Source organism: Crinia signifera, chromosome 1, assembly GCF_055691185.1.
Source record: "Crinia signifera chromosome 1, ASM5569118v1, whole genome shotgun sequence".
Lineage (NCBI taxonomy): Eukaryota > Metazoa > Chordata > Amphibia > Anura > Myobatrachidae > Crinia > Crinia signifera.
This window is the reverse complement of record NC_139217.1, coordinates 296,074,301-296,094,136: the sequence shown is the minus strand read 5'-3', so window position 1 is coordinate 296,094,136 and position 19,836 is coordinate 296,074,301. Positions and strand designations below refer to the sequence as shown.

Genomic DNA, 19,836 nt, shown 5'->3' with positions numbered 1-19,836 from the left:
AGGATAATATGGGACCCGTTAATTCCGACCCCCACCCGGTTCCTACGGCTGCCAGTTCCTCCCCTGGCATCACAGAAGGTTGTGGTTGATATCATTTAATTCCAAATCGCTGGGCCTTCAATTTGATACCAGGTCTATATCAGTCATTAAGTTCCAGAGATATTGCTGATAAACTTTTTATTTTTGAAATGTAATTTCATGGCTGTTCATTTTCTTTGAGGGCAGATTACTCTGGAATTAAACATCCCAGTCTCACTGGACCAAAATCATTCAAAGCCCACTCAAAATTCTTCAATATGATACTTGGCTCATGTAAATGGGTCAGTTGGTTCCGAAGATATAACCGGTTAAATTAGATAACTGGTTAAAGGGGTTTTTCTCTCCCCCTCACACCAGAAAATGTAGGGACTAGGCTGGTGTAAAAGGTGCCAACCCGGGTATGCATTTTCTGGTGTGAAAGGGGTATTATTTCAAATAGCCGGGACCTGAATTCATCCAGGCCTTTGCCACTGTCAGTGGCTATTACTTCTGCCTGGCGGCGGCTGTCCCCCGTTTACCGCGAGCATGTATTCCCCCTTGGCAATGAGCATGTAATCCCACATGGCAACGAGTATGGAACCTCTGGAAATGAGCATGGAACCCTTGGCAATGAGCATGTAGATAAGCAGCACTTATGTAGCATAATTTTTAATAGGCATTATGGTGTTTGTTTGCATAATACATAATGGCGTGTAACTTAACGTGCAATGGACATTATGGTGTAAATGTTTAATGCGCGCCTTTGGCAGACAATGTCCCTGTTTATGAAGCGTATTGTGAATTTTGGCTTAATCTGTGTGGCATTATGTGAATTCTGGCTCAATCCGTGTGGCATTATGTGAATTTTGGCTCAATCCTTGTGGAATTATGTGAATTTTGGCTCAATCCGTGTGGCATTATGTGAATTCTGGCTCAATCCCTGTGGCATTATGTGAATTTTGGCTCAATCCATTTGGCATTATGTGAATTTTGGCTCAATCCGTGTGTTATTATGTGAATTCTGGCTCAATCCGTGTGGCATTATGTGAATTTTGACACAATCCGAGTGGCATTATGTGAATTTTGGCTCATTGCATTTGGCATCGTGTGTAAGGGGCAAGTATAATGGGGTCTAGTATTTTGTTGCATAATGTGTAGAAGTTGTATATGGTGTGGTACACTATATTCAAGGACACACCCCCTGTTTAGTGGCCACAGCCCCTTTTCCGGAGCGTGCCTTCGGCACACGCACAACTACATCCTTCACTTTTGTCGCCATGGTGGGTCTGCATACTGTAAATGCCAGGGCCTATTTTTAATCCCATTCCCACCCTCTCTCTGCCACTCTTTTAGCATGTACACTGGCACCACTAACACCGCCCCTCCCCCACCCAAACTCTCTTTTATCATTGTGCCCCCCCCCCCCCCCCGTCATTTTATCCTGGATCTGCCCCTGGCTCTATTAGATTTTTTTAAATTGTTTATCAGGGGTACTCAGAAACCCTGCTGTGTGCACCACTGACTTGTCTGCAGGAGTGCTCCACCTGCACTGTGACTGCAAGCTCTGGCATTTTCAAGCAAGCCAATTACTGCGCATAGCTGCATGCTGCTGTGGCACAGGGGGCAGGATAAGAATAGTCACATTAAAAGATAGCTCTGCCCGTGCTGCTTTGAGATATCTGTTGTGCTACAGGCTGCAGTGGGAAGGGGGTGGGTACTGACCTCTGGGCTATCCTCAGTTGGGTCTTCAGGCTTCCAATCGCAGGCAGACAGGCAGGCAGTAGTACAGGAAAATGTTTTCCCTGTTTAAAGCTGCTGTGCCTGACACTGATCAGGGACAGATTTTGGCCCCTTTATGCCCACCGGGCCCTAGGCGGCTGCCTAGTTTACATTGTGGTAAATCCGGCCCTGGTGGTACATACTGCAAGTTATTTAAGTACTTTACCAGAAATGCAGCCCACAGCCCTTCACTAATGAAACGGAGTCTGAGAGTGACACTATACCACTACCAATAATCTCAGTCACAGTAGCTCTCTATTTTATTATTATTATTATTATTATTTATAAAAATAATAATAATAATAATAATAATAATAAGTAAAGATTGTGAGTGTGCTCAGTTCTCTGAAAATATAAGCGGTTTGACCGCCTACAGTCTAAGTTGTCATCAGTGACAAAAATATATATTTTATTTGTATAACTGTTGTGTGCTGTACTGCAACATACTACTGTATATCTATTCACCACTTGACATAGATATAAGCGCTGTGACTCTGAGTTGCTGATCGTGATTTAAGTTTTACAAAAAATTAAGAAAGTGTACTTTTCTTTGTACAACTGGTCTGTGTTATATGGATACAATCAGTTGACTGAAGAGCAGGAACGGCAAGCAAATACTAGCACTGCTTGTCATGATGTCAACATCTACTATAAGTTATCTGGGGGCAGAAAGTTTAGGAAAGGGTACATGAAATAAAAAATATTCCTGAGGGAGACGTGGGATATATCACTTCGAAGCACATTGAGCACCACTATTCACTGGCTCTAAGGCTCACAATTCTGACTGTCATACTTAAAACCTAGAAGGATTGGCATATCATCATCTCCACAAATCATCTGCATATATATTATCTGCAAGGATCTCTTTCTAAGCGGCTATCATTGAGTCATACTACTGACCTTGTTACATCGCCCTCTTCAGAGTATTATACCAGAAATTTAGTACACCAATTTTCATGCACTTTACTTTACTATTGGGCAGTGCTAATCATGTATAGACATTTAAGAACTTTACTCTACATTCAGAATACTGCAGGACTATGGACCCTAGGATGTCATTTTGTTAAGAAAAGCTTGAAATGCACCAACTTGTTTATTATGATATTGAGCTTTGTTAAAAGAGCCACTCATTGTTTTGATTTATATTTTTTATACCCACTGTTGTCACTTAACTTTGTCAGCCAGCTAGCTCTGTGCAAGCTTTTTGCCTAAACTGAATGAAAACACCATTGACAGCTGTGAGGTGGTCAAAATGTACTGGGAATTTATGTTTTTTGATGTTAATAACACTAGTATAGGAACAAATAATGCTCTGATTAGGTTATTTTAGATGTGTGTATCACTTTTTTTAAACAATACAGATCCAAAACCAAATCACATGAGGGTTGGTGCACATCTCTATGATAAAGTCACAGTAGCCCTCAATGACACTGTAGCCCACAGCCCTTCACCGATAACACAGAGTCTGAGCATGATACTATATCGCAGGTGAAGATTCACAAAACTGCAACTGAGTCTGAATTAGGCCCTATATTAATATTCAAAAACCATCATAGGCAGTATATTCTTAGATAAAAATATAAAACTAAAGTATTACATTAACTAAATACTGGGCTAGGTATTGTACAACCATACGGCACTGTGGTGCTCCAATAACAGTGACAGACTTGTGCCTATGCAGATCATTTTCTATAGGCATGTAAACATATCTTGTACCTGGAGTCTAGAAAGTCTAACTTTTATATTTCCTCAGACATATGGGGCCAGATGCACCAAGTTTCAAACAGTGATAAAGTTGAAGGTGATAATGCACCAGCAGCCAATCAGCCCCCAACTGCTATGTCACAGGCTGGATTTGAAAAATGACAGGTAGGAGCTGGCTGGCTGATTGTTTATCACTCTCCACTTTATAAATTTTGAAGCTTGGTGCATCGGGCAGATGATGTTATTTAGATGATGATTTATACACAATAATACACAGTTAAGACACAGCAGTAGAACCATTTAACTATATATTGACATTCTTAATGTCAACCTACAGTATGATACAACGACCAAATGATAACAATAACTATAAAATAAAGAGAAGACTAACACAATTGATGCACAATAGATTTAGAATACATTGCAAACTATCATTTCTTATTTTTCAAAAATATTGTTATAATACATGTTACACTTTTTATATTACACTTTTTATATTTATATTAATATACAATATATTTTTTACTATTTGAATTAAGTAAAAGTTAATATTTTTGCGGTACACTCTTTAGTGTGCCATATTGTAAATTTACAATTGTTGCTCTTATTTGCACTATGGTTTAAATTGTGTCAGACTAATTTTTTTAAATTACCGTATATACTCGAGTATAAGTCGACCCAAATATAAGCAGAGGGACCTAATTTTACAACAAAAAACTGGGAAAACTTATTGACTCAAGTGGGACCCTCACTCGAGTATAAGCTGAGGGGGGCTTTTTCAGCATAAAAAATGTTCTGAAAAAGTAGGCTTATACTTCAGTATATATGGTAATTGGAGCCTCTCTCAGAAGCAGTATACATATACATTGATGTAAATGGTCAGATTTTAAATCTTAACCTCCACTGAGCACAGCAATTAAGGAAATACTTCTTTTACCCTCTAGAACTGTTTAAAAATGATAACCAGTTTTGTTACACAATGCATGACAAGACTATTATCAAGTTACAATGCTTTTACATATTTAATGCAGCAGTTTTTGGACGGCTTTTCCGCCGATGCAGGTTCGACTGTTTAAAGTCAAATCTGCATCCATGGAAAATAGTCAAAAGCATCTGCATTTTCAACTAAAACATGTGGATCGCCGTGTAATTGAACAATCCGACCGTGATGATTTTTCCAACAGTCGATAAATTAGCCCTTACAGTATATTGAATAGGCTGAATTTAAATTCAACCAAATTTTGACGAAAAGTGCAGATATTTGGACTGTCCGGACTGGATACACCCCAAAACAGCATTTGGTACTTGTGAGTTATCCGGGCGTCCGATTTTTTGATTGTATGCCTTAAGTTAAGGCATACAATCAGATACGATGCGATGCGATATCGCATCGCATCGCATCGCATTGCATGCGACCATCGGATGCGATGACCCGATTTTTCCATAGGAATCAATGTTAAAATGATTCCTATGGAAAAAGGGGTCCTTTTCATACCCCTACTATCCAAGTGGGCATGGAGTTGGATATAAACCTGTGGCGAGCGTAGCGAGCCACCGAGCCCGAAGCGTGGCGAGCGAAGCGAGCCCCGCGAGGGGACGGTATTCCGTGTCCCCTCGCGGGGCTCGCTACGCTCGCCACGCTTCGGGCTCGGTGGCTCGCTACGCTCGCCACAGGTTTATATCCAACTCCATGCCCACTTGGATAGTAGGGGTATGAAAAGGACCCTTTTTCCCATTGAATTCCATGTTAAAATGGACTCAGTCCATTTTAACATTGATTCCTATGGAAAAATCGGGTCATCGCATCGCATCGCATCGCATCCGATGGTCGCATGCGATGCGATGCGATGTCCCGATCCGACCCGATTTAAAAATCGGACGCCCGGATAACTCACAAGTACCCAGCATTTGTCTGATAGCTTCTTGCAGTAGTAAACAATAAATTGATCAGTTATAATTAATTGCAATGCTTCACATGTTAAGGTATGTGTACGGCAATTAGCTACATACTATTGCTTATTTCTTTGTCTTCTGCATACTCCTACTGTGCAAAAACAGTAGCTTATGAAATTACTTTAGGGTAGACATACAATTATACAATTTATTCACATTCTTTCCATTTCCATTTCGGCAGTTAGCAGCAGACAGCAAGGGCATAATAAAATGTCTCCTTCCATCCTCACAACGGGACAGTTAATCACAAAGCTTAATGAAGACTAGATTTATAAAGCATGAAATGCAAATTTGCTTGAACACGCAACTTACGGCAAACAATAGTGACAAATTACAATAGAAGTGTAGGTAATTGCTGGATAAAGGGTAGAATATGTTAAAGTTCTTGTAATATGTTGTATATATTTATATATATATATATATATATATATAGATATATATAGATATATATCTATATATCTATATATGTTGGAAATAGAAGAACAGTGGGGCGCTCCATAGTGCATAAAAACAACTTATTTACATAAAAGCACACAGCACAGGGTTAACAAGCCAATGGTTGCTCGTACCAAGTATTACATCAGTGTGGGCTGGATACCACAAGGTTCAATATTTTTTACCAAGCCAGGCAACTCCAACCTCAGTCCGGGGCACCGACAGGAACGCACAGCCCACGTTGCCACGCCCCAATGCTTTTCGTGGAACACTTCGTCAGAGGGCGTCCTCTGACGAAGTGTTCCACGAAACGCGTTGGGGCGTGGCTACGGAGACGCTCGCTGCATGCTGTCCAGGCTGTCCCCCGGCTGTCTGTTCCCGTACTAGGTTCCCGGCACGCTGTGTAACCCCTGGAGGGGAGAGCAACGTGGGCTGTGCATTCCTGGCTTGGTAAAAAATATTGAACCTTGTGGTATCCAGCCCACACTGATGTAATACTTGGTACGAGCAACCATTGGCTTGTTAACCCTGTGCTGTGTGCTTTTATGTAAATAAATTGTTTTTATGCACTATGGAGCGCCCCTCTGTTCTTCTATTTCCAACAGACATACACTATTCCTGAGGATCCCAGGAATCCTTTATGAGGGAGCTGCAGTCCGAATAAACTGGGACTTTGTGCGTTTTTATGCCTAGGACATAGGCTTGATTTGTTGCTGGACTGAGACTTTTTGGCTTAGCACTATATATCCTTTAAGTGTGTATACTTTTTGTTTCCTGCACCTTGACAAAGGGGCTAGTCCCCGAAACGTTGGACCGCTTGAATACACCTGTTTTAAAAACCCATTGAGTGCCGCTGTTTGTATATACTTCTATACCACCTGGCTATCTATTGTATCCTGAGGGCACCTGGGAATTTGTCCCATTGAGCTGGAGTGCCAAGCCAAAACACTACCTCTACCTCTATATATATATATATATATATATATATATATATATATATATAATATGCAGGGGAGATCTGGCTCTCCCTGCAATTAAAACAGCTGTGCTGGGTGCCCGTTTCAAAAGATTGTATGCATCACAATTGGGGGGATCAGCACTCCGTGTGTCTTGGTAATAAATACACTTTTAAACATCCATTGCTGGACAATGTTTCATTGCCGTTTATTCGGCAATTTCCTCAGGTCATAGCAAAAATTACACAAACAATAGCTTACCTTATACACCCCTATAGTGGGCATCTTCCGGGTATGGGACCGCACGCCCGGCCAATAGTCGCATGTTGCTGATGTCACCTACCTGGATGACGCACATGTAGGTGACGTCAGCAACATACGACTACCGGCCGGGCGTGCGGTCCCGTTCTTACTTCCTCTAATCCCACCATCAAAACTTTCATGAGAGTGGTAGAACAAGCATCCCCCAGTGAGAAACAAACAAAATGTTCCTATAATCGCAGCAATCTGTCAGGAGATGAGTGGCAGGCACTGGAAAGATTGTCGACTAATGATCAGTTAGTCTTTCGTGCAGCTGACAAAGGCGGTGCATTAGTGATAATGGACCTAAAGGATTACCTTTTGGAGATGATGCGTCAACTGGGAGATAACTCCACATACCACAAGCTATCAGGAGATCCAACTCCAATATACAGTAAAGATCTGAAAACGGTCTTGGAATTAGCTATAAACAACAACATTATCCCGAAAAAATTAAGTCAATCACTACTGCCTACTCATCCTAAGGTCCCGTTAATGTATCTTATACCCAAGATACATAAAGATCCAGTAAAACCTCTGGGCCACCCTATAATCGCGGCGAGAGGTTCATTGTTCCAGTTGATTTCTACCTATCTGGATGGCTTATTGCAGCCGTGTGTTCAGGGACATGCAAGATACTTACTGGACACCACTTCCCTTTTGGCAAAACTTTTAGAATTACCCAAGATTCCTGACGATATTTGGCTGTGTACGGTCGATGTTAGCAGCCTGTACACCTCAATCCCTCATGGGGCGGTTGTGCAGGCTGTTAAACTACTTTTGTGTGACCATCCATTATATTCAGGTCCGAACCTGGATTTTGTCCTCGAGCTGTTGAATATGATTTAAAGCAAAAATTATTTTGCATATATGAATGATTTCTTCTTGCAAATTAGTGGATGTGCGATGAGGTCCCCAGTGGCCCCATAGTACTCCAAATATCTTCATGATCATGGTTAAGGAATCTGTATTTTTTCAGATCCTATTGTTGCGTCTAATATCTTTTTTTTATACAAGATTCATTGACGACTTGCTGATAATGTGGAGGGGTACAGAAGAGTCATTTAAAAGTTTAATTGATACCCACAATTTGAGCTCCAGCCCCATTAAATTTACTTTTAACATGAGCCAGCAAGAAATCTCTTTTTTTGGATGTGAAGTTAGTAAAAAAGGTCAACACAGTGTCGACATCTTTGTACCACAAAAAACAGATTGCAACAACCTACTGCTATATAGTAGTTTTCACCCCACTCCCCTTAAGGCGGGTCTCCCTTACTCTCAGTTTTTGAGAGTAAGGAGGATCAATGACAACTTTGAAACTGCAGTCAAACAAATTGATGAAATGTCGATTAAATTTGAAGATCGGGGGTACCCATTATCCATTTTGACAGCAGCTAAAAAGAAAGTGTTAGCATTAGGTCGAGGTGATTTATTAAAGAAAAAAATTACAGGTATACAGGATGATAAAATATTCCCATGGCCCACGGTTTATAACCCCAGCAGCAAGAAGATAAGCGCTGTAGTAAAAAACACTGGAAATTAGTTAATTCAGACCATTTATTGGGTCTGGATAATACTAGATTCTTAAACTGTTATAAAAGAAGTAGGAATTTATGGGACTATTTCAAAAACAGAGAGTAAAACTAAACATTTCTTACAAGCTAAAAATGGATGTTTCAGTTGTGGATGCACCACATGTGGGTTTTTGCTTAAAGGGAGCTCTTTTCCCCATCCATTATCAGGGAAAATGTTCGACATTCGTTTCCATCTTACATGCAAAATTTGATTTTTGATTTATCAGATTGTATGCCCTTGGGGCATGACCTATGTCGGCAAAACGGAACTCACGTTCCGAGAGCGTATGGCCGCACATAGGTCTTCAATCAAGATTGCATTGGAGACAGGATCAAGTGACCAACCAGTTGCCAAACATTTTTTAGAACACAGTCATAGTTTGACGTCTATATGTTATAGAATGATCGACTATGTTCCCCCCCTTAAGCGAGGCGGAAATCGGGGTGCTGTTCTATTAAGAAAAGAGTGCCGGTGGATTATGCGTCTACAGACACTAATACCACATAGCCTGAACGATCATTTAGGATTAGGTTATTTCTGATGTCTGATAGATTAATATGAATATTTAATTATGCTGATGTGTGCCAATATATGTGATTATCGCTGTTTATAATTGTTGTCTTTTATTGCTGTAGGTGGTGGGGGTTGCCTAGCAACTATCACATTGAATGACGCTTGTTGGCGTCCCTGGAGACGGGAATGGCCGGAAGCTGTCATGAGTGCCTCGGCGGGCCGGGTGTGCAGTCCCGTGCCCAGGAAGACGCAATGTGCACTGGGGGTGATGTGTATCTATTTAAAGGTATGTTTTTTTGTATATGATTAATCCTGATGACAATGTTTGATGAGCATTGAAATGTTGCTGAGAACTTTCAGCGTCTGAGTATTTCTTTGAGTGTCCGTATGTAGCTGTCGGAGTGCTTGGATATATTACCGCGTTAATGTGGATGACATGCTCCAGACCAAGATGTGGATATTGAGCAGAGTGCCGGCTGGATGACGATGTATATATATATATAAAAGAAGGTGGTTGTGGCCCCAAAAATGTGCTTAGATGAGCAGCACCACTATAGTACCTTGCTGTTAGTTGAGGTACAAAAAGAATAAAGATATAGGGAAAGAATAGGGGTGCGCTAAAGATACCACTACAAAATTACATATATATATAACAAGTCAGTAATTTCATAAAAACAAATTAGCATTTATTGAAGGTAATTCAGTAATGCATTTTTCTTTTCACTGTTAAGAAGTTTTCATTTATGTTGCATATAGATCTGCGGCCCGACGCGTTTCATCCCTTAAGACTTCATCAGGGGCGATGACCCGATCGAAATGGGTGAGAGAATAGGTATTCTACCTCGTTAGGCTTCTTTGTATATACTGGTTTCTTTATAGAAAAATAGGTAAGTTCTGGAGTTCGCAGTGGTGGGTGCGACCAATTATGGTGTGTGTAAGGTCCCAGTGTCAGGAATAGCTGACCAGTGATCACCCGTAACTTCAATTAGATGTCACTCTGGCTCCTGGAGATCCTGTGATTCCTGACTCCTGGAGACCCTGTGACTCCTTTCACTGACATTTTTTAGAGACTGTATGTACTAACCGGGAACTAACAGCCACCTGGTCTGAATTAACATCCCCTTTGGATATAGAGATATCTGCTTTCTATCCTGAGACTGTGTGTACCTACCAGGGAACAAACTACCACCTGATCTCTGAATATACATCTCCTTTGAATTTAGAGATATCTGCTTTCCATCCTGTGGCTGCCCACTTTATATATTTCCGTTTGAACGGAGTGACATCTAATTGAAGTTACGGGTGATCACTGGTCAGCTATTCCTGACACTGGGACCTTACACACACCATAATTGGTCGCACCCACCACTGCGAACTCCAGAACTTACCTATTTTTCTATAAAGAAACCAGTATATACAAAGAAGCCTAACGAGGTAGAATACCTATTCTCTCACCCATTTCGATTGGGTCATCGCCCCTGATGAAGTCCTAAGGGACGAAACGCGTCGGGCCGCAGATCTATATGCAACATAAATGAAAACTTCTTAACAGTGAAAAGAAAAATGGGTACTTATGTAGTATCTGGGCTGCCGATTTTTTGATTGTATGCCTTAAGTTAAGGCATACAATCAGATGCGATGCGATGCGATATCGCATCGCATCGCATACGATGCGATGCGATGCGATGCGATGCGATGACCCGATTTTTCCATAGGATTCAATGTTAAAATGGACTGAGTCCATTTTAACATGGAATTCAATGGGAAAAAGGGGTCCTTTTCATACCCCTACTATCCAAGTGGGCATGGAGTTGGATATAAACCTGTGGCGAGCGTAGCGAGCCACCGAGCCCGAAGCGTGGCGAGCGAAGCGAGCCCCGCGAGGGGCCGGTATTCTGCGTCCCCTCGCGGGGCTCGCTACGCTCGCCACGCTTCGGGCTCGGTGGCTCGCTACGCTCGCCACAGGTTTATATCCAACTCCATGCCCACTTGGATAGTAGGGGTATGAAAAGGACCCCTTTTTCCCATTGAATTCCATGTTAAAATGGACTCAGTCCATTTTAACATTGAATCCTATGGAAAAATCGGGTCCATCGCATCGCATCGCATGCGATATGGTCGGGTGCGATGCGATGCGATGGACCCGATTTCAAAATCGGCAGCCCAGTTACTACATAAGTACCGAAAAATGCATTACTGAATTACCTTCAATAAATGCTAATTTGTTTTTATGAAATTACTGACTTGTTATATATATATGTAATTTTGTAGTGGTATCTTTAGCGCACCCCTATTCTTTCCCTATATATATATATATATATATATATATATATATATATATATAGATTGTGCGGCAGTGGTCCGGCACTCCTGCTTCAGGGTTTCAACTGCTCCGGTGCTTGCAGCATAGTGACTGATAGTAGACAGGTGGGGTGTGCTGCAGCACAATAACGGAGGCTATTCAGCAAGGTTAATATATATATATATATAGATAGCAAGGGAGTTTTCCAGATAAAAGTTTTTTCACTCAGCCCGCTGGATGCCGCCTCTGTCTACAGTCGGCCTCTATATATATATATATATATATATATATATATATATATATATATATATATATATATATTGATATTGATATATATTGATATATATTGATACATATTGATATTGTATAGATATTCCTGTCAGTCTTATATATGGACATAACAAAATTAACTGTAAATTACTGTTCAGTTCAATTATCAAGACATAGCTTTTAAAGGGCTGTTCAAACCCAAGCAAGTTTAATATGGAAATTAATTTCTATGTTTCAGATGGCACTTGTGAAAGACTCCTCCTCTTGTGATCTGCACGTTTACAATGACAGATTAAGGAGCCAGACAGTAGCTGTGGGAGAGAGATCAAAAGATCCCTCTCCTGTGAGATTGCCACCATAGGCATAAAGTTGGTTATGTCACCTGTGGATTTTTATACTTAGCTGAAATACATAAATTTAAGCAAAATGTATGTTTCTGAAAATTGGGCTTGATATAGGCCTTCTAAGTCTCATATATGTGAAAATACAATGTACGTATGGGAGGATTGGAGGTGACAGAGTAAGACTGGTTCATCAAGTAAATGATAACAGTGTTTGCTGGGGTACTGCCATTGCTGCGTGGCAATGTATGTTTTTATAGATGTGCTATATTATTTAAAACTTTCATGTGTTTGTGCTGCTGCTCTGATGTTCAGTAGTCAGCCAGCATTCTGCAGGCAATATTTTGATATGGTCAAAATTGGGTAGAAATGAATGCTATTGATGCTAATAATTCTGTATGAATGCGAAGTTAATACAGATGCAAAACCATAAAATGAGGGTCAGCATACATATCTACTTAGAATTTAATGAATCTTTTGATACACTTCAGTGTTATTACAACAACTCATGGTTATTACAAGCAATCACATTTTCCCTGCCAATTTATTATCGTAAAAGACCCATTCCACTGACAGACAAAATCTGTGAATTTACACATTTTTTTGCATGTCCATCCTATTATGATTTAGAAGGAAGTTCACCAGGTCGACATGCACAACAATGTGCTACTGTATATGCTAACTACTCAAAATGCTCCAGGATGGCTTATGCTTTTCTTTAGTAAAACTTTTCTGCTCGTCTGAAGCTTGGTTATAGTAAGCCTTTTCTGCTTGTCTGAGGGTTGGTTTTAGTAAGCCTTTTCTGCCTGTCTGGAGCATGTTTGTAGCAAGCCTTTTCTGTCTGTCTGAAGCATGGTCGTAGTAAGCCTTTTCTACCTGTCTGAAGCTTGGTTATAGTAAGGGCAGTATTCAATGACAATACTCGGCATGTGCAGCTAATCCTGTTTATGATTCACTGCACAGTCGCCATGTTCCGGAGGGCTGGAGCCTTCGCTGCCAGCCCTCACTGTCACCGTATTTGGTACTTGTTTCCTAGCACGGCCACACCGATTTGCATCAGGGTGGTTGTGTCGGAAAAATCGCGTCGGTCGCATCGCATGCAACCAAATCGCATGCGATGTGACCGACGCAATCGACCCGATTTTTACATTCAATCAAATGTGAATAGGGTCCCTGGGACCCTATTTTACATTGGACTCAATGTAAAATATTCCCCAGACCCCCAATTTTACCCCCTCAACGCCGCCACCCCACGATCACACGCTTCGGGTTGGCGTCAATCGTGGGGTGACGACGGGGCCATATACAATGTGAAATGGGTCATATTGGCCCATTTCACATTGTTTCCTATGTGAGATGGACTTAATCAAGTCCATCTAATCTTGCGCCATTATAATGGCACAAGACCGACGCGATGCTCCCGATTTCAATGTTAAAAAATATTTTAACATTGAAGCCTTGGGCAAAATCACGGGCATCGCATCGGTCGCGTCGGAGGCTATGTTAATGGCCGCGACCGACGCGATGCCCCCGATTTTGCCTTTGACGGTAAAATTGACCTGATTTAAATGGAAATCGGGTCCATCGCGGGCATCGTGTACCTTAACTTTAAGGTACACGATGCCCGCGATTGTGGCCGTTCTAGGAAACAAGTACCCCGTATTCAATGCCGCAGGGGCTCGCTGCCCCTGACAGAGATTCCGCAGAGAGCTGGGGGGCGGCGGCAGGCAGGGAGATAGAAGCCTCCCTGCCTGCACTGGACACTGTGGGACAGAAGCAGGGCTCCCGGGGACATAGGCAGCAGAAGCAGAAGGGAGAGCTAGCAGGGAACGCGGGTAGGGAGCCGGTTGCACTGCTCCCGATCGTGCATATGTAATCGGGAGCAGTGAATATATGAATATCTAATGAGCGGCTCTCGGCCCCCTGCTGGTTGTTATGTGTTATATATATATATAAAAAAATTTAAATTTAAATATATATTCATGTGCACATGAAAAAAAATAGGATGCTCCTTCACAGAAAAAAAATAGTGATTTTTTTTCACCAAATAATAAAAAAAAACTTTATTTCAGAAGATCACAGTTCAGTTCACCATAAAAGATGGCGATTGTTACACGATGACACACAGCGAAAATCATTTAGAAAGTAATTCTCCATCTGATCATTGAATACACTCATGGCGAATCACATTGAAAAACCACAGCGAATTGTGGTGACTATCAGACGGCGAATTGTTCGTCATTCACTGTTTGCTGTCGGCAAATATTGCACGTTGAATAGGGTGATTCACTTTTTCAGTAAAAAGACTCATCTTAGAGCATGAAAATAGCACACATTAGCCACAGAACTTGGCAAATCAGCCTCATTGAAGTATTTTCTGCATGTCTGAAGCATGGTCATACAGGTTGAGTATCCCGTATCCAAATATCAGTTATCCGAATTATTCCAAAAACCATACATTCTAGAAAGTGAAAAAATATTTTTTTTTTCTAAAAACTCACTGGGGACATTTGTAGTAGCACTACTGAGGACATGATATGTAACTGGCACTATATATGTACAAGAAAATGATTGCTTGGCATTCATATTTTGTTTCATGTTTTGAAACCTTGTTTTTTGAACAAATACATTATATTTGTGTGTATTTCATGTGTCTGATGTGTCTGTACAGCGTAAATGCAGAATACTTCAAAATACGTCATTGAAATATTAACCCCTTCCCGACATTTGACGTACATTTACGTCATGGTCGGGATGTACTTCCCGACACATGGCATAAATGTACGTCATGACTGTAAACTGTCACCGCGTCTATAGAAGCGGTGACAGAGGAACGATGGCTGCTGTCCCTGACAGCAGACATCTTCCCTCATTGCCCAGGGGGGGCAGCGATGCCCCCCCCCATCGGCGATCGCTGTGATTGGCTGTTCAAATGTGAACAGCCAATTACAGCGTTTTCTATGTACCGGCGAATAACGTCACTCGGTAACACAGGGATCGGTGGTGATTGGTGCTGTTAAGTACAGCACCAATCACCACCGGGTGTAAAGGGGTCACTGGTGGTCACCCCACCTCACCCCACCTGCCCCCAAGGCTGTGATTGGTCCGTCGGACCGACGGACCAATCACAGCCATTACACCTCACAGAAAATAACGGAGACAGCCCTGCAGCCACCATTCCGGTCAGGAACAGCGTGCAGAGCGGTCTCCGTGCCCATCTGTCCTCTATACTGACCTGATCTGCGTTGGTGGCATCCGTGCTGCCAGCTGCTGGTGCTTCCTGGTTGCTGTTGCTTCCCGGTGCTTGTGCTGCTGCTGCTGCAGCGTCATTGTGTCATAGAACATAATATTGTATAATATAATTTTGTCTCTGCTGCCCCCTGCTGCCCCCCTTTTGTGCTGATCAGTATAAATTAACTGATCAGCAACTTTTTTGGGGTGCAGGTTTTTTTTTTTATATATACCCCGTCAGGTTGCACCAAAAGTTGTGTGCCTGCTGCCCCTCACTGCTAATCAGTGTTGCATCACTGATCAGCAGTTTTTTTTTTTGAGGGTGTTGTGGGTTTTTTTTTTTTTTTTTTTTTTACACCCACAGTGATTTTGTGGGTGTCCTGTGGCCGCTGAGCGCTGATCAGTGACGTACATCACTGATCAGCATTTTTGGCACAGGGTTGATCTAATTTTTTTTTTTTTGGATCAAATTCCTGTTGCCTTTGACTCATCAGCAGTTTTTTTTTATTTATTTTTTTTGGAGGGTGCTGTGGGGTTTTTTTTTTATTTTTTTTTACACCCACGGTGATTTTGTGGGTGTCCTGTGGCCGCTGAGCGCTGATCAGTGACGTACATCACTGATCAGCATTTTTGGCACAGGGTTGATCTAATTTTTTTTTTTTGGATCAAATTCCTATTGCCTTTGACTCATCAGCAGTTTTTTTTTATTTATTTTTTTTGGAGGGTGCTGTGGGTTTTTTTTTTAAATTTTTTTTACACCCACGGTGATTTTGTGGGTGTCCTGTGGCCGCTGAGTGCTGATCAGTGACGGACGTTACTGACCAACATCTGTGCTCAATTTTTGGCGCAGGAGCTTTTTTTTTTTCTTTTAACTTACACGTGTTAAAGCACTACATACACACTACATACCCCCCGTGTTGAAATAAAGTTTGTACCCCCCCTACACTATACACGTGTTGAAACACTACACTTACACAAACACAAAAATAATAAAAATGTCCCAAACATCGCAAAGACTGTTTTCAGCGGAGGAGGCATATGCCCTTATTGCCTCTGACACTGACACAGCCAGTGAAGTAAGCGATGAATTTGCATTCGTCTTAAGCTCCTCTTCCTCCTCTAGTGATGAGGGACCCCCTCAAAGACGCCCCCGTAGAGCAGCTGAGACCCCCCCCCCAATGATTGATCTCGTATGGACCCCACCACCAGACAATTTTGAGCCCCAGGTTCCTGAGTTTTTGGCCAACCCAGGAATCCAATTTGATACTACAGGCCTCAAAGAAATTGACTTTTTCAAAGTCTTTTTCTCTGATGATTTTATAAATTTAATGGTGGACCAAAGTAATTTATATGCCCAGCAGTTTATTGCCCAAAACCCCACGTCATCATTTGCTAGGTGGACCCCTGTAGATGCAGTAGAGATGATGACGTTTTGGGGTCTGGTGTTACATATGGGCATAGTTAAAAAGCCAGAAATTAGACAATATTGGAGTACAGATGTTCTGTACAGCACCCCACTTCATCGTATGGCCATGACCCGGACTCGTTTTGAGACGATCCTTAAATTTTTGCATTACAACGATAATGCACAGTGCCCACCCAGAGATGATCCCACCTTTGACCGGCTATTCAAAGTCAGGCCGGTCATTGATCATTGCAGCGCCAAATTTGCTGAGATGTACATCCCCGAAAAATTCATTTGTGTAGACGAGTCACTTATACATTTTAAAGGAAGGGTTAAATTCCGCCAGTACCTTCCCAATAAGAGGGCAAGGTATGGCATAAAAATGTATAAGCTGTGCGAAAGTACCTCAGGGTACACCCACAGGTTGAGGGTATATGAAGGGAAGGACACAAGAATTGAACCGCCAGAATGCCCCCCCTCCCTCGTAGGTGTTAGTGGAAAGATTGTCTGGGATTTAGTGCACCCCTTCCTGGATAAGGGTTATCACCTCTATGTGGATAACTTTTACACCAGCATCCCCCTGTTTAAGGCCCTTGGTTCAAGAGGTACAGCAGCTTGCGGTACTGTGCGCAAGAACCAAAGAGGCCTCCCAAAAACGCACGTTGCCCAATTACTGAGAAAGGGTGAAAGCAGGGCACAATCCACCGAAAATATGTTGTTGGTCAAATATAAGGACAAGAGGGATGTCCTTATACTGACAACAATTCACGGAGACAGTACCACCTCCGTCCCTGTACGAGGTACCAGTACCCACACCTCAAAACCTATTTGTATCCTAGATTACAATAAGTACATGGGCGGAGTGGATCTTTCAGATCAGGTACTGAAGCCGTACAGTGCCCTGCGGAAAACAAAAATATGGTATAAGAAGCTGGCCGTGTATATCATCCAGATGGCACTGTATAACGCTTACGTACTATTCCGTTCTACCAGCCAGACGGGGACATTTATGCAATTTCAAGTGGAAGTCATAAAGGGCCTAATATTTGGGAACCAGCAGGCAGAGGGCCCCAGTACTTCTAGTACTGGCCCCAGTACTTCTAGTACTGGCCCCCGTATTGTATCAGGGCAGCATTTTCCCAACGAAATCCCCTCCACTGGAAAAAAGGGCAGGACACAAAAAAGGTGCAAAGTTTGCTATAAAAAGGGAATAAGAAAGCAAACTATTTTCCACTGTGAAACTTGCCCCGACAAACCCGGCCTATGTATGAAGGAGTGTTTTAAAATATACCACACATCTATGGATTATTAGGTTCATCATTTCACCGTGCTTCGGGGGTCTTGCTAATGCGACATAGCACCCACCATTCATTCCACCAGAATCTGTGCTGCAAAATCCAAATATCACTCCTTCCCTTCTGAGTCCTGCCATGCACCCAAATGGTATTTTTTGGTCACATATGAGGCATTGCCGTACTCGGGAGAAATTGCGGCACAGATTTTGGGGTGCTTTGTCTCCTTCATTCCTTGTGAAAATGAAAAATTTTGAGCCAGAACTGCATTTTTGTGTAAAAAAATTTAATTTTTCATTTTCACAGCCCAATTGTACCAAAATTGGTGAAACCCCTGGGGGTTTGAAATGTACACTATACCCCTAGATGAATTCCCTGAGGGGTGTAGTTTGCAAAATGGGGTCACTTGTGGGGGGGTTCCACTGTATTGGTGCTTCGGGGGTCTTGCTAATGCGACATAGCACCCACCATTCATTCCACCAGAATCTGTGCTGCAAAATCCAAATATCACTCCTTCCCTTCGGAGTCCTGCCATTTTTTGGTCACATATAAGGCATTCCCGTACTCGGGAGAAATTGCGGCACAGATTTTGGGGTGCTTTGTCTCCTTCATTCCTTGTGAAAATGAAAAATTTTGAGCCAGAACTGCATTTTTGTGTAAAAAAATTTAATTTTTCATTTTCATAGCCCAGTTGTACCAAAATTGGTGAAACCCCTGGGGGTTTGAAATGTACACTATACTCCTAGATGAATTCCCTGAGGGGTGTAGTTTGCAAAATGGGGTCACTTGTGGGGGGGTTCCACTGTATTGGTGTTTCGGGGGTCTTGCTAATGCGACATAGCACCCACCATTCATTCCACCAGAATCTGTACTGCAAAATCCAAATATCACTCCTTCCCTTCTGAGTCCTGCCATGCACCCAAATGGTATTTTTTGGTCACATATGAGGCATTGCCATACTCGGGAGAAATTGCGGCACAGATTTTGGGGTGCTTTGTCTCCTTCATTCCTTGTGAAAATGAAAAATTTTGAGCCAGAACTGCATTTTTGTGTAAAAAAATGTAATTTTTCATTTTCACAGCCCAGTTGTACCAAAATTGGTGAAACCCCTGGGGGTTTGAAATGTACACTATACCCCTAGATGAATTCCCTGAGGGGTGTAGTTTGCAAAATGGGGTCACTTGTGGGGGGGTTCCACTGTATTGGTGCTTCGGGGGTCTTGCTAATGCGACATAGCACCCACCATTCATTCCACCAGAATCTGTGCTGCAAAATCCAAATATCACTCCTTCCCTTCTGAGTCCTGCCATGCACCCAAATGGTATTTTTTGGTCACATATGAGGCATTGCCGTACTCGAGAGAAATTGCGGCACAGATTTTGGGGTGCTTTGTCTCCTTCATTCCTTGTGAAAATGAAAAATTTTGAGCCAGAACTGCATTTTTGTGTAAAAAAATGTAATTTTTCATTTTCACAGCCCAGTTGTACCACAATTGGTGAAACCCCTGGGGGTTTGAAATGTACACTATACCCCTAGATGAATTCCCTGAGGGGTGTAGTTTGCAAAATGGGGTCACTTGTGGGGGGGTTCCTAACTTTTAGCATCTTATGGTGCCTAGAAACCTACATGGTGCCTAAAAAATAATCTCATAAAAAGGAGGCTCCAAAATCAAGTAGGTGCTCCTTCTATTATGAAGCCTGTGGTTTGGTCAACGTGCACACTAGAGCCACATATAGGATATTTATGAAAACAAAAGAATTGG

At 42.0% G+C, this 19,836-nt stretch overlaps 1 long non-coding RNA gene across 2 annotated transcripts in view; it reads left to right on the top strand.

The window, feature by feature from the left end:
• LOC146028714 (uncharacterized) overlaps positions 1-19,836 on the top strand; it is a 103,141-nt gene that overhangs the window by 19,348 nt on the left and 63,957 nt on the right. For both annotated transcript variants that reach the window (XR_014455260.1, XR_014455258.1), the window contains exon 2: positions 9,356-9,519. This is a non-coding gene — a long non-coding RNA (uncharacterized LOC146028714). The remainder of the gene's footprint in view (positions 1-9,355; positions 9,520-19,836) is intronic.